The following is a 14,421-nucleotide window of genomic DNA, read 5'->3' on the forward strand; positions in this document are numbered from 1 at the left end:
TGGTCTGCCTCTGGTTGGGCGCTTGCGAGGAGGCATCTTTTACTGAAAGTTCATAGAAATGATTGCAATAGTAAGAGTCTATTGCAAGTATGATAAGAGTGTTTCATGGACTAAATCAACATAGTTCAAAATTAGAGAGAGAGTCATAGCAATAGAATAGTTAACTGCCAATTACTGGCATTAATGATGTACTACAAGTTCGGGAAAAGCGACCTAACAATAGGTCTTACATCAAACCAAAAGGAAGGTTTTGGCAGTCTAGAGGCCTAATTAGAGTACTTTCAAAGTTAGGAATGTTTACAGACAAGTGCTTTACTGAGCTTAGAAAGAAAAGGCTAGTCCTTAAACAAAAGAGTGAGATGATTTGACATCTTCTACGGGCGACAGGCACCCGTTGGGCGAACCCTCAGATCAGCTAGTTGACGCATAACTTCCTGAAGATGTCGTTCATGAGACCTTTGACGTGCTCGGAGTTCCTTAACTTCAGCTCGGGATGCAGCTAGCTATTGCTGCAGAGGCTCGTTGGTCCTCCTTGTCCTATCTTTGAGCAGTAATAGGTAGGGATGACAGGATTTGAACCCGTGACATTTTGTACCCCAAACAAACGCGCTACCAAGCTGCGCTACATCCCTTCCATTGGTCTACAGTGTCATTGTAGAGAATTCTTGTCTTGTTTTTCACATCGTTATCTCCTCTATTAAAATCTAGAATTTTTATGTCCATTTCGTCTTTTTGTTCTCATTTAACATATAATAATAATAAAATACTTCCATCCATGGCTGAATGGTTAAAGCACCCAACTCATAATTGGCGAATTCATAGGTTCAATTCCTACTGGATGCACGCCAATGGGACCCTCCAATAAGTCTATTGGAATTAGCTCTGTATATATATGAAATCTCATCATCCATACATAACGAATTGATGTGGTATATTCATATCATACTATATTGGCTTCTTCAAGTTGGCGGATGCGAATCGTGTTGAGGTTTGAGTTGGCATCCACTTCTAAAACTCGGCCAATGGCTGCTTGGCCTTGCTCAACGTTCCTGGCAATCCTTCGGACTATGATGGGCAGAACTTGGTCCGCTGATCCTCCCTCTCTTATGTTGTAGAAGCTTCGGTCTCCATTGTAAGGTAAAGGCTGACCCTGCTCCTCGCTCCATCGGTTCAAGGTTATTGCCCACATGGGAGTGGGACCCTGAAATGCCGGACGGGGGATGGGGTTTAGAGCTTCAGGGGGTAGGTTGTTAACTTCTGGCTCGGAGCTGGAGCTATCCGAGAAGCCTTCAGCATAATGATCATCAAAAGGGATCGGATGATCATCGTCTGACTCCTCATCGAGCCATCCTCCATTGCCCTGGTTTGGATGATACGGATCGTCGGGATGGTGGAAGCCAGCCATGATATCTATGCGAGAAAGGGGGAAAGAAAGGTTAACAGACGTACTAATCTAGGATACTTATAAGATGAATCGTTATTAGTCGACCCAATACTTACGTAGTGCATACCAATTACATGCAACCGAAGCAAGATAGTCCTTCGAATACGCAACCCTAACTTCAGATCCCCAATCAAACAAGAACATGAAATGAAGCAAAGGCCACAGATTCTAAGTCTATAGCGCCCTAGTCACATGTAACCGTGGTGTATCCACTTAGGAACTATTGTCCTACCAGTAACGATCTTTTTAGTTATAACATATGTAGTTAGTGGTATACAGAATACTCCTATAGTATTCTTGTTCTAACGTTCGTGTGGTAGTGTTGGTAAGTTTTTAGACATGTTGCAACCCCGCAATCACTCTTAGGCACATGCTAGTCACTCCTAGATAAATGTAGTTGATCAGGCTACATCCCCCCAGATGTGACTATATATCTCTAAGCTTAATTGTGTTGTTCAACAATCTTAATACTTTTGTTTTGTTCCAGTATGATACTGACCTTTTTGTAGTGCTGAGTGTACATATATACTTAATTAAATATTTTAGTATTTAGAAGTATATATTCTTGGTCAGAGTATTTCAGTCCCGAAGTGTTTATAGTTCGTATATCTTTTTATAGGTTGATATACTTGATTCACTATAAACAATGCTCTGATACCAATTTGCCACACCCCAAAACCGGTAACGGCAGAATACGTTATTGGGTGGAGGACGTCATGTACAGTATCATAACAATTGCATAATAGTAAAAACAATAGACAACAACCATTGCATATATATAGTAAATTTAATTACAAACGTGTTCTGTATAGTTTCATAGACACCAAAAGTTTAACAAAATAAAAGATGGGTCTTGTATGTGCTCCATCTTCTCCAAAAGTTGCACTTGTACCTTTCTATATTTGACCTGAGGATACAAGTTATTTTGAAAACGAGTATCAGCGTAAAGCTGGTGAGTTCATAAGAATTTAGTGTCTTTGTTGTATAAAAGTGTTTTCAAATTTATGGAATAAAAACTGAAATTTATGTTTATAAGTAGTAGAAATCCCTAGAAAATCCTATATTTTCCAGAAAAGTACTTTGTAAGTTAAATCCTTTGTGTTGTGTGTAAGCATTATCATCGAAAACCTTCAGTTATAAAAGTACAATAATAAATCTTGTGTGAGTAATTTAGGTGAAGAAAAGTTATGCCTGTTATGAGTAGTAGTGGTGTAAACTTCCATTAGTAATAGATATTTACTTACTTCGGGATTGTTAGTTTAGACTTAAGTCTTAGTGTATTATGTTGGATAAAGGTGTAACCCCTCAGGTGACCAGACTGAAGTAATAATAGAGAACCCGATGACCTTTCCGGTCATGCGTAGTGTAGTAATGTAGTGCCACCCCTAAGCCTAGTCGGCTCAGATTGTAGCTAGCAGTCGGGATGAAATAGTGTCTGCCCCGTATAGATCTATACATGTAGTGTTGCCTTCCAACCGGAAAGCCCTGGTCACATGGTGTAAGCGTAGTAGAGTGTCTTATAGAAGGATAGTGTGTTATACTCTAGATTTGTGTATTCTTCGGTATTTTAGGATAATAGTCTTTTGTATAGTTCTTAGAGTGTTCTCTTATACAAGTATTATCTTATAGTAATAGCCATTATAGTGAGTATAGCAGTAGTAGAGATAACGAGTAGTAGTCTTAGCTATACCTATTATAGCTAACTAGAGTGTATGATTTCCTTCTTTTGAATAACAAAGGTATTGAGTGAGATGAAGACTTTCATATCTAACACAAATATATATTAATATAACTAAGAAATCAACGACAGTCGGATGAATAACCGATACCCTAAGACCACATCAAACAAGAACAAGAAATAAGGCGAGCTATCGGTCCTAAGTCCTTCAAGCCTTACTTATATAAATATATTAGTGTAGATATATTTTAAAAAGAAAAGTAAATTTAAACACAGTTTTAAAAGCAGTTTAATAACAATTTAGTCTTAAAAATGCATTTGATAATCAACTAAAACAGTTTTATTGGAAAGCAGCTAAAAGTGTGGAAAAAACCCCTTTTTGATGATAATTTGTGAATCACATATGATTTAATAATAAAAACTTGTAGAATTTATACTTGTATCCCCCCTAAAACATGTAAAAACATTTAAAAAGGTTCATTAAGGGGTATGAACTTACCTGAGATGAATAGATCGGGTGGAAGTGTCGGATGAGCGTTTGGTGTCAAGTAAAGACTTGTACACACTTTATGACCCTAGTAACATATGAAGACATATGTTTACAAGTAATTAGTGATTTAAACTCTAATTAAACACATATAGCCATCCTAATGTGATTAAAGGTCTTATGGATGAGTGCTAGAAGGCTAATGGATTGCAAGGAACGAGTATAAGACCTCACCATGGAGTTTACTCTCTAAAACTCACCTTGAGTGAGTTTACGGTTGGGAGACCATATCCCCCATGAGTTTACGTCCGTAAACTCATGGGAGGAGTGTTTTTGAGTGTTTTCAAGCCTCAAGTGGTTCTAGGGGTGATTCTAAGGTAACATACAAGGCTATAGGGGTGTTTAAGGTTCCAAAAGTATACTCCCTTGGAGTTTACGGTCCAAGGACCACTCCTTGGGAGTTTACGGCTGTAAACCCCATGGTTTACGGTAGTAAGCTCTTGGACACACCCAATCTTTGATTACAAGGCCCTTGGCTCATTCCTAACAAGTTCTAGTAAGGGTATAAGGCTCTTTAGGGGGCTTAAACTTTCATTTGGCATGTTTTAGGGGAGTTTACGGTCTAAGCATATGCTTGGGCCGTAAACTCTAGTTTACCCCTCAAATGTTGATGTTTGGGTGTTCCATTTCCGAAATAGCTAGTCCCTAAGCCATATCTTAAGCCTAAATGTGGTTTGGAAGTGTTTTGGGCTTGATTTGCAAGCTTAGAGGGTGTTTACGGTCTAAGCATGTGCTTGGAACGTAAACCCTCTTTCAAGCCCTAAAAATGGATGATTCAAGGTCCAAACACTTCTAAGTGAAGTCCAAAGCTAGTTTCTAGGCTTAAGGGGAAGAAATTTGGCACTTTTGACAACATTTTAGGTGTTTACGGCCTAAGGAGGTTCTTAGGCCGTAAACTCCTCCTTTTCAGCCTTCTAACATGATTTTCTAGCTAAAACACGAATCAAAGGTGCCTAGAACAAGTTAGGGTAAGAGAACTTACGTTTTGGAGGCGGAAACTTGCGGTTTTGAGGCGAAATCGAACTTGATGAGAGAGAGTAGAGAGAGAAAGTGGGTCTAGAGTGGTAAAAGGTTCCTATGGAGTGCCCACCCTCCTTTATATAAGGCTTGGGAGTTGTACCCAGTATACGATTACCCGATACTTATGTTTAACGAGGTTTAACCTTTTTACCCGGTTAAATAGTCGTAATAAAGATAACTTTTTCAAATTAAATGGAAATGATATTTTACGAGTTTTATTTATTTTGGTACGACTATATTAACATAAAATTACAAATAAATAAAACATGTATTTATTTGTCGACCCTAAATTAATGGAACTTTTAATAAATAGAATATTCTATTTAACGGAAACGAGTTATAATGACGGAAATAATTTTGGGTTATCACATAAATATAGTTTCCCTTCCTTATGAGGTAATCGACGAGTTAGTGGCCCGACTCGTCGAGTAGAGACGCGATTTGCTCGCATTTTTAGCTGGCGACTCGACGAGTCCACTAGTCTGGATGTAAACCTAAATCCTAGGGTTTGTATCCTATTTAAATGTCATTATAGCCTCCCATTCCAGCCTCCAGCACCTCTAGAGCATTTCCCCTATAAACCCTAGTCCCCATTGTTCAGCTTGAGTGTGTTTGTGCTAGCTTGGAAGCTGTACAAGAAAAGGAATGAAAGAAGATCGAGAGAAGAGAAAGGAGGTCCAGATTCTAGTCTCCTTTTTGCTGCATATTTTGGTAATAAAGTTAACACCTTGCTTATTATTCCATTAAACCCTCTTTTATGATTGTTTATGCTTCTCTTGGAATGTTGGTTTGAGTCAAACTCGAATTTGAGCTCTCCTTTGGATGGAAACCATAGTTCTAGACATTATTGAGCTCCAGGAGCTCAATATAGCCACCTTTATGCAAACATAGCCTTGTTCCAAACCCTAAGTGATTATCGTTGGAGGATTTTCGTGTTTAAGCCCGATTCTCTTGTGCATGCACGTAAAGTTGGAAACTTTTCATGTAAAACCAGCCCTAGAAGCCCAGGTCTATGAATTGGAAGCACTAAAATCAACTAGAATCGACTGTATAGGATTAGCATGCATGAGAATTTACGAGTCGTCCTTAGGACTCGGCGAGTCATTTCATGCTCAAGAACAAACTCGACGAGTTGTTCATATAACTCGGCGAGTCACAGACTGGACGTGTTCATATGATGAAGGAGAACTCGACGAGTTGTTCATACAACTCGGCGAGTCGGATGATGTTAGACTCGATGTTAGTATCGAAGCAGAACTCGACGAGTCTTTGCCAAACTCGACGAGTAGAAGCGGGTAGAGGATTAGAATGGATGATAGGGACTCGGCGAGTTGGCGGTCCAACTCGGCGAGTTCGGTCAACTGAAAGTTGACTTTGACCAAGATGCTGACTTTGACTAGGGATAAAATAGTCATTTTACCTTGAGATTAGTTATCAGTATTTGATTTAGTGTTTATGGGATTTGTAGCCGGGAAGTTTCGGAGCAGCAGTCAGGCAGTTTCAGATTTAGCATCTCATTAGCCAACGTCACGAGGTGTGTCTTCCTTCCAGTAGGAACGGGTCTACGACCACAATGTCGGTCCGTTTAGTTAGCAGTAGTTCCGGACTTCGGTCCGATGCAGTAGATCAGTGTGCTTGATGTCTTTTTGATTCAAGTATGTCTTTGTGTTATGTGTTCCGAACTTCATTCCGATACAGTATGCAGTATATGTGTTTATGCTAGTAGTTATAAATATGCTATGTTATGTTCACTCACTTCCGGACTTCGGCCCGATGCAGAGGGCAAGGCCTTGGAGAGTTCCAGACTTCGGTCCGATGTAGTTTTTGGACTTCGGTCCGATGCAGAGGTCAAGGCCCTGTTCAATTTCGGACATCGGTCTGATGCAGTTTCTGGACTTCGGTCCGATGCTTAGTTCCGGACATTGGTCTGATGCAATTTCCGGACTTCGGTCCGATGTAGTAGGCAAGGCCGAGTAGTTTCTTATTATGTAATTGTATGGTATGTGGTAGTTTGGGGGAGCTCACTAAGTTTTGTGCTTACAGTTTCAGATTTTCGTTTCAGGTACCTCTACAAGTAAAGGGAAGAGCTCGGGATGATAGCATGGCACACACCACAACTTCAGTCTAGACTTACAGATTATAAATATAATGTGTGATAGGGATTCATTGAGTAGTGAAGTAAAATTGTTGTTAGCTCAAAGAAACATATATTGTAATTCTGTGAAAAGACTCTACGTGAAATTAACTGCTTTGCATCATTCATCTGATATAAGCAAGGAACAACATAGGAAGTTATTACCTTTTTAGCTTATGAGAGAGAGAAGGTTGATAACATTTCTTATGATTGTGAGAAAACAATTGCTGAATTTGATAAAATTCCTGATGATAGATATGCTTATGTGTGATAGGGATTCATTGAGTAGTGAAGTAAAATTGTTGTTAGCTCAAAGAAACACATATTGTAATTCTGCGAAAAGACTCTACGCGAAATTAACTGCTTTGCATCATTCATCTGATATAAGCAAGGAACAACATAGGAAGTTATTACCTTTTTTAGCATACGAGAGAGAGAAGGTTGATAACATTTCTTATGATTGTGAGAAAACAATTGCCGAATTTGATAAAATTCTTGATGATAGATATGCTTATGGAATTGTGAAAATTGATGAATATCTTGATGCAGATGAATTAGTTGATATTGTGAATGATACCTTGACCAAAACTGAACAAATTAAAATTTTTGAAAAGAACTGAGAATTCAACATCTGATTCTCAATTTAATTTTGCTGATATTGAAGATAATTTTGATAATATTAGCGAAATTAGTGATTTTGAGGATATTGATTGTTCTCAGTTATCTATCATTAATGTTGCATCTAAGTCTAAAGGAAAAGAAAAGTGTAATGATTCATTGGTTAAGATTGTCACCGACAAACCCTCAACTTCGAAAGTCTTTGATTTCGATCATGTGAGTCTTAAAGATTGTCAAACTGATAGTAGTGATGATGAAAATGATGATGAAGTTTCGAACAGAACATCAACAAGTATCGATTCGAAAGAAACAGAAATTCCACGAATTGTTGTTGATCAGGTGTATGGTGACACTGAAAAATTCGATAAGGTAATGACTGAAAAGGGTGCTCATTATCTCGAAACTAATCAAGTGGTGTATCTGAACTTCAAATGCTCAGATGATGTTGTTTTTCCAAATCAAGTGTTTGTGACAAAAGGAAATGTCGAAAGCATTAAACCAGAATTTAACAAATTGGTTGAGGAAGATAACAAACAAACACATAATGCAGGATATTTTGCAAATTAGAGTATTATCGAAAATAATCTCACAAAGAATACATACACTTTTCAAAGACAAAAACCTCAAAGAAAATGGATTGAGAAACCAAAAGTTTTAAACGAAATTCCAAAACAAAGTGAAGAGAAAACTAAACAAATTTTCCAAATCAACTCAATAGAATTAAAGATAAATTTGACAATTTTTCAAAAGATAATGACATTTCAAAAAGACAAGCAAGAAAGAAAATTTTCTGGCAAATTGTTCAGCCTCGAAAGAAACAAAAAGGATTGACAAAGAAAACATCTGAAAAGACAGAATTCGAATATGTTAAAACTAAGTCTTTGTTAAACTCAAGCAATCAGAAAAATCCAGCTCAATTTAAGAAATCATTGTCAGAATCCATCTCACAAACTACATTTTCGAAAGATAAAACTCAAGCTAATACATCATTTTCGAAAAATTTCAATCATTCATCACAGAAAGTTCAAAATCAAAATTTCACAAATCGATTTTCTTCTCATGCACGATGAAGATTTTCTCAAAATACAAATTTAAAACACACACCCACCAACTCAATCAAATAATTTTCAAAATCGATTTTCTAGTAACACAAATATCAAAAAAACAGTGTTAAAAATCGACAATTTGGGAAATTTCGTCCTCAATCAAATATTGATTTCATTCCACAAAAACCAAATTTTCCAAATCCTTCTGGGAAGCAATATTCGAAAGTTTCATACACTAAGGGTTTGTCAAATGTAGGGGTGTAAACGAGTCGAGCCGAGCCCGAGCCTAACCAAGCTCGAGCTCGGCTCGTTTAATTTGAAGAAGCTCGAGCTCGGTTCATGAACAATTTAGTGGGCTCGCGAGCCTAATCGAGCCTAAACGAGCCTCTATGTATATATATATATATATATATATATATATATATATATATATATATATAGTGTGTGTGTGTGTGTGTGTGTGTATGTGTGTACGTATGTATGTATGTATGTATGTATGTATGTATATATATATATATATATATATATATATATATATATATATAGGCTCGTTTAAGCTCGTTTAGGCTCGCGAGCCCATTAATTGAAGCTCGGCTCGAGCTCGTTTAATAAACGAGCCTCATATTTAGGCTCGAGCTCGGCTCAGGCTCGTTTAATTCGATCTCGAGTCGTGCTTTTAACGAGTCGATTACGAGTAGCTCACGAGTAGCTCGGCTCACTTACACCCCTAGTCAAATGTGAAGAATATCGACAATTGGCTTGAAGGGAAAGGAAAGATGTTTCAATCTCGAAATTTTTCCCAACAACAAATTCGAGAAGCTTATGAGAAATATGTGAATGATTCTTCAAACGGAAGTTCATCCTCAAAAGAATCAAATATTTCTGTGAAAACATGGAAATCAGTTTCGAAAGACAGACATGTTTAGAAACAAACTGCGAACAAAAAGGCGAATGTCTGTGACAATCCTAAACCTTCGAAACCTTATGTTTCTGCTCCTTTACCTAATGATGTCGACTTAATTGATATTTTCAAATCAAAAGTTCGTGATTGGGTTTTAGGTTCTTCATTTCACTCGGTTTTCAAAGCTAATAACCAAGGACCCAAACAACCTTGGGTACCAAAATTCTTTCATTAATTGCAGGTTTTGTGTGACGAGCAATATGCTGATAAATGGTTCGTTGATAGTGGTTGCTCTCGTCACATGACTGGAAAGAAGGAGAATTTGCGTGATTATCGAATTTTGGAGAATGCAAGAGTAGTTAAATTTGGAAACAATCACAAATGTTAGGAGAAAGGATATGGCAAAGTCACGAATGGGGAATTTACTGTTAAGAGAGTTGCATATGTTGAAGGTCTTCAACATAACTTGATAAGTGTTTCACAACTTGTTGTGGGCACTGGAAATCAAGTGGTGTATAACGAAGCAGGAAGCGTCATTTCAAATGTAGACACTAAAGAAGTTTTGCTCAAATCCAAAGGACATGGAGACATGTTTACTCTTGATATCAAACCAATCATAAGAAAACCCTCAGTGTCTTTACTCTTGAAAGCCTCAGCTGATGTTAGCTGGCATTGGCATCGACGACTTTCTCACTTGAATTTTCGAAATATCAACAAATTGGTAGCTGATGATCTTGTGCGAGGTTTGCCTGTGTTAAAATTTGATAATGATACTTTATGTGCAGCTTGCGAAAAAGGAAAACAACATCGCAAAGGTCATCCAGTGGTTATTGATTATAAGATTGTCGAACCGTTGGAATTACTTCACATTGACTTATATGGACCATTGACTGTTGAGACACTCAACAAGAAACGGTACATTTTAGTTATTGTTGATGATTTTTCACGTTTTACTTGGGTTTATTTTCTCAGGTTAAAATCTGAGGTTGCTCAAGTAATGATCGACTTTATCAAGAAGATAGAGATCAACGTAAAGAAGAAAGTTCAAAAAATGAAAAGCGATAATGGTTCTGAATTTAAGAATAACTTTCTTGATACGTTTTTAGTTGATCAAGGGATTTCAGATAATTTCTCTTCACCATATACAACTCAGCAGAATGGTGTGGTTGAGAGAAGAAATCGTTCTTTCTATGAAGCAGCACGAACAATGCTTACATATGCGAATCTTCCTCAATATCTTTGGGATGAAGCTGTTTCCACTGCATGTTTTACTCAAAACAGATCGTTTATTCATCGTCGTTTCAACATTACCCCTTATGAAATTCTTAATAACCGAAAACCTAATGTCAAATTCTTTCATGTTTTTGGTTGCATGTGATTTATCATGAATCTCAAGGATAATCTTCGAAATTCCAGTCCAAAGCTGACGAATGAGTTTTCTTAGGATATTCTCATAATTCTGTTGCATATCAGATTTTGAATAAATGGACACACAAAGTGGAAGATACATTTAATCTAAAATTTGATGATTATTATGTTAAACAAGTCAAAAAATATTTTAATCACACACCAATTATTAATGAATCAAATGTTGAGTCTGAAATTTCAAATTTGACAGATTTTGATTATGATTTAATTTTTCGTACTCCAGATATGGCTGGTGAAGCTGAAGTTAATGCAACTGATAATCGCATACCTGAAGCTTCAAAGCATTCCGATGATTCGACACTGACACAAGATATTTCAGACTTGAATTCAACATCGAATTCTCCAAGACTTGGCGAAAACATGCTAAATGATCAAGTGGAGGGGGAACACTTGAATTCGACAACTCAGGTTGAGGGGGAGAATCCTTTCTGGGGGGGGGGGGATAGGAGATTTGATAATTATGTTGAGGGGGAACATCCTGTTGAGGGGGAGCATCCTATTGAGAGGGAGCGAAACGATTCAATTATGTCGAATAGTGATCATAAAGAAAATTTTCATGATTCAAATGACAATGTTTCTTTTGCAGGATCTGAAAATGACGAAATGTTTGAAGATGCACCATTGGATTTTGATCCAACATATCCATCTTTAGATAAATGGACAAGAAATCATCCAAATGATCAAGTTCATGGAAATCCACAAGACGGTGTATTAACGAGAGCTCAACTTTGTGCAAAGAATGAGGTACTTAACATTCATCAGGACTTTTGCATGTTTAACATTTTCATTTCGAAAATTAGACTGAAAACAGTTAAGGTTGCAATGGAACACTCAAATTGGGTTGTTGCAATGCAATCTGAATTGACTGAATTCGAAAGAATTGGAGATTAATTCGTAAGCCAAAAGACGTTTCGATGGTTGGGTTAAAATGGATTTTCAAAAATAAAAAAACACAAAGATGGTAATATTGTTCGAAATAAAGCTAGGCTTGTAGTAAAAGGTTATTCGCAACAAGAAGCAACGGACTACGAAGAAACCTTCGCCCCTGTCGCAAGAATCGAGGCAGTTCAAATATTTTTGGCCTATGCAGCTTATAAGGATTTTGATGTTTATTAAATGGATGTGAAATGTGCATTTTTGAATGGAGAACTCGAAGAGACATTATATGTGGAACAACCTCTAGGTTTTGTAAATGAAGAATATCCTAATCATTGTTATATTTTAGATAAGGCTGTTTATGGGTTAAAACAAGCACCAAGAGCATGGTATGGAACTTTAACTTCTTTCTTAAAGCAATCGAAATTTAAACAAGGATCACTTGATACCACTCTCTTTCGAAAGAAAGTTGGGGATCATCTAATGTGTAACACCAGTCAAATTTAGGTCAAAAATAAATTGTTCAATAATCTCAATTGGAATGAATGAAGTGGTAGAGATTGTACCCAGGTTTCCAAAAATATGAAGAACACTAAAATACGAGTTATAACGAAGAAGTTATGACCGATCAAAGATCCGCGACAAATCCGATAAAACACAATTAAGCGTAAAACGCGAAATTTCAATAAAATACTTTTTAGCCGTAGTTATCTAAATGAAAGTCATAGATATCATTAAAATGTAAACATACATAAAAAGAACGTCCAAATCTGACTTCGTATGAGGAAGTTATGATTTTTCTAAGTTTTAGATATAGTAGTAGACATCGAAAAATTCAAAATAGAGATCGAGCGACTTTTAGCCGATGCAACCTAAACGAGAATTGAAGATCTCGACAATAGTAGTATAACGGTAAAAAGACAGATGAAAACGGACGTCAGATAAAGGAGTTATGAATTTTTAACGGACTTTTCCTGTCCCGGCGTGTTAAAAATATAATATTAAAAATAAATTCAAAACTAGACGACAGAGTCAAAACGAAAGTTGTAGAGCATAATCTCACCTACGCATGGATATAAAGAGCATCAAAAACGGAACTCGTATGCGAAATATATGAATTTATGAAGTTCGGGGCACAAACTTCGACACATGTCAGAATTCACGTCGTGAGTGCAGAGTTCACGACGTGAACAGGTTGATTGACCCTTCCATAGCAAGTGGATAAATGACGAAAGCCATGAGCGGATCAGGACGAAACTCATGACGTCAGTTATGCAAAACTCACGACGTGAGAGTAGAGATTTCAGGCTATAAATAGAAGTTGAAGCCTTCTAAGTTTGGTTGCTGAAATCCATCCTCTCTCCTACTTCTACACATTGTTAAGCTCCTTTAAACCACCCAAAGCCTCGGTAACACCCCTAGCACACGACGCAAATACCGACCCCCCGAATCTCCTGAGAAACTAACTATTTTCCAGTTGAAGTGATGCCCACGTGAAGCTCGTTTCTTCACCAGAAACCCGCGGTTACGAAAAGAAAGACCATTCCTAGAAACGAAACGCTTCTCGATTCACCACTTATCAAGTGAGTTCATACCCCTACACTTTTCCAAACTCTTTATATGATTTATAGGGGGGAGGGGGGAATACAAGTGTAGCACAAGAAAACTTGTGTTACAAACTACTATTTATGTTTTTCTTATACTTTACGTATTCATTACATGAAGATACCAACTATGAATAATAAACGCTATTATCAAACCTGTAATCTTTTAAACATTGTTAGTAACAAGGTTTCATTATACAAATAATATGCATATAAACTATGATAGATATAGTTGTATGGAAATTACAGGTTAGTTCATTTAGAAGAAAAACGATATGAAAACAAGCATATAAATTGTGATAAGTATAATTTATGAGTCGATCCACTATTTCTATCGTACAAAGTTATAAATAAAAATTGTTATTTTTATTAACTAAAAGATTTTTCAACATATTACTCGTGAACTTGTTGTTAGAAAATTATGTAAGACAATGGCTTTGTGTAGTATCAAACGAATGTCCCCCACTTATAGCCAGAGTGTCTTGGAGGGAGAGCATGAGTTTATGTATAGATCTATACGTGACTGACAATCCCACGCCCTGACTGTTAGCTGCAGTTGGAACAGACATTCTGGGGTGACAAATGTCATTAACTATCTGGATAACGATCATATTAGTATGGTTATAGGAACTCGCACGCGGAAACAATGACTCATGCACGTAGTAATAGACAACTCAATCAAGTTCAAGGGATAATAAATATATGATTACTTTGTATTTACATGAGGGTTATATATGAATTTTATTTGATATTTAGTGGAAAGTGTGACTTCCACCTCATTTCCTGTTCGTTGTTTGGTTGTGGACTTAGGGCAGAATCACCCAATAGATTGTCGATTCAGATCTTAGTTAGATATAACTTGTAGGTACTAAGTAATCATGATAGGGTACTATCAACACATTTAGAATTCAGGGTAAACACATCTTCATGTAGCTTTATTTAAATATAAAACTACAAGTTATCAAACCAAGTATGACATATTTACTTACACTTACGGTCTCGGAGTTTTTAGACTACATCTCAGCTTTCAGGAAAATATAGGATTTTCTGGGTTAAACACAATCACATTACAAGTAAACAATTTTACAAACTCATTCTTAGGGAAAATATAGGATTTTCCAGATC

At 36.8% G+C, this 14,421-nt stretch overlaps 1 non-coding gene across 1 annotated transcript; it reads right to left on the minus strand.

Moving 5' to 3' along the window:
- Positions 1–558: 558 nt before the first annotated feature.
- TRNAP-GGG (transfer RNA proline (anticodon GGG)) lies at positions 559–632 on the minus strand. Its single transcript has one exon. It is a non-coding gene; the product is annotated as a tRNA-Pro (tRNA).
- Positions 633–14,421: the final 13,789 nt, after the last annotated feature.

This window comes from Lactuca serriola, chromosome 5 (assembly GCF_051521515.1).
Source record: "Lactuca serriola cultivar US96UC23 chromosome 5, Lser_US96UC23_V15, whole genome shotgun sequence".
Lineage (NCBI taxonomy): Eukaryota > Viridiplantae > Streptophyta > Magnoliopsida > Asterales > Asteraceae > Lactuca > Lactuca serriola.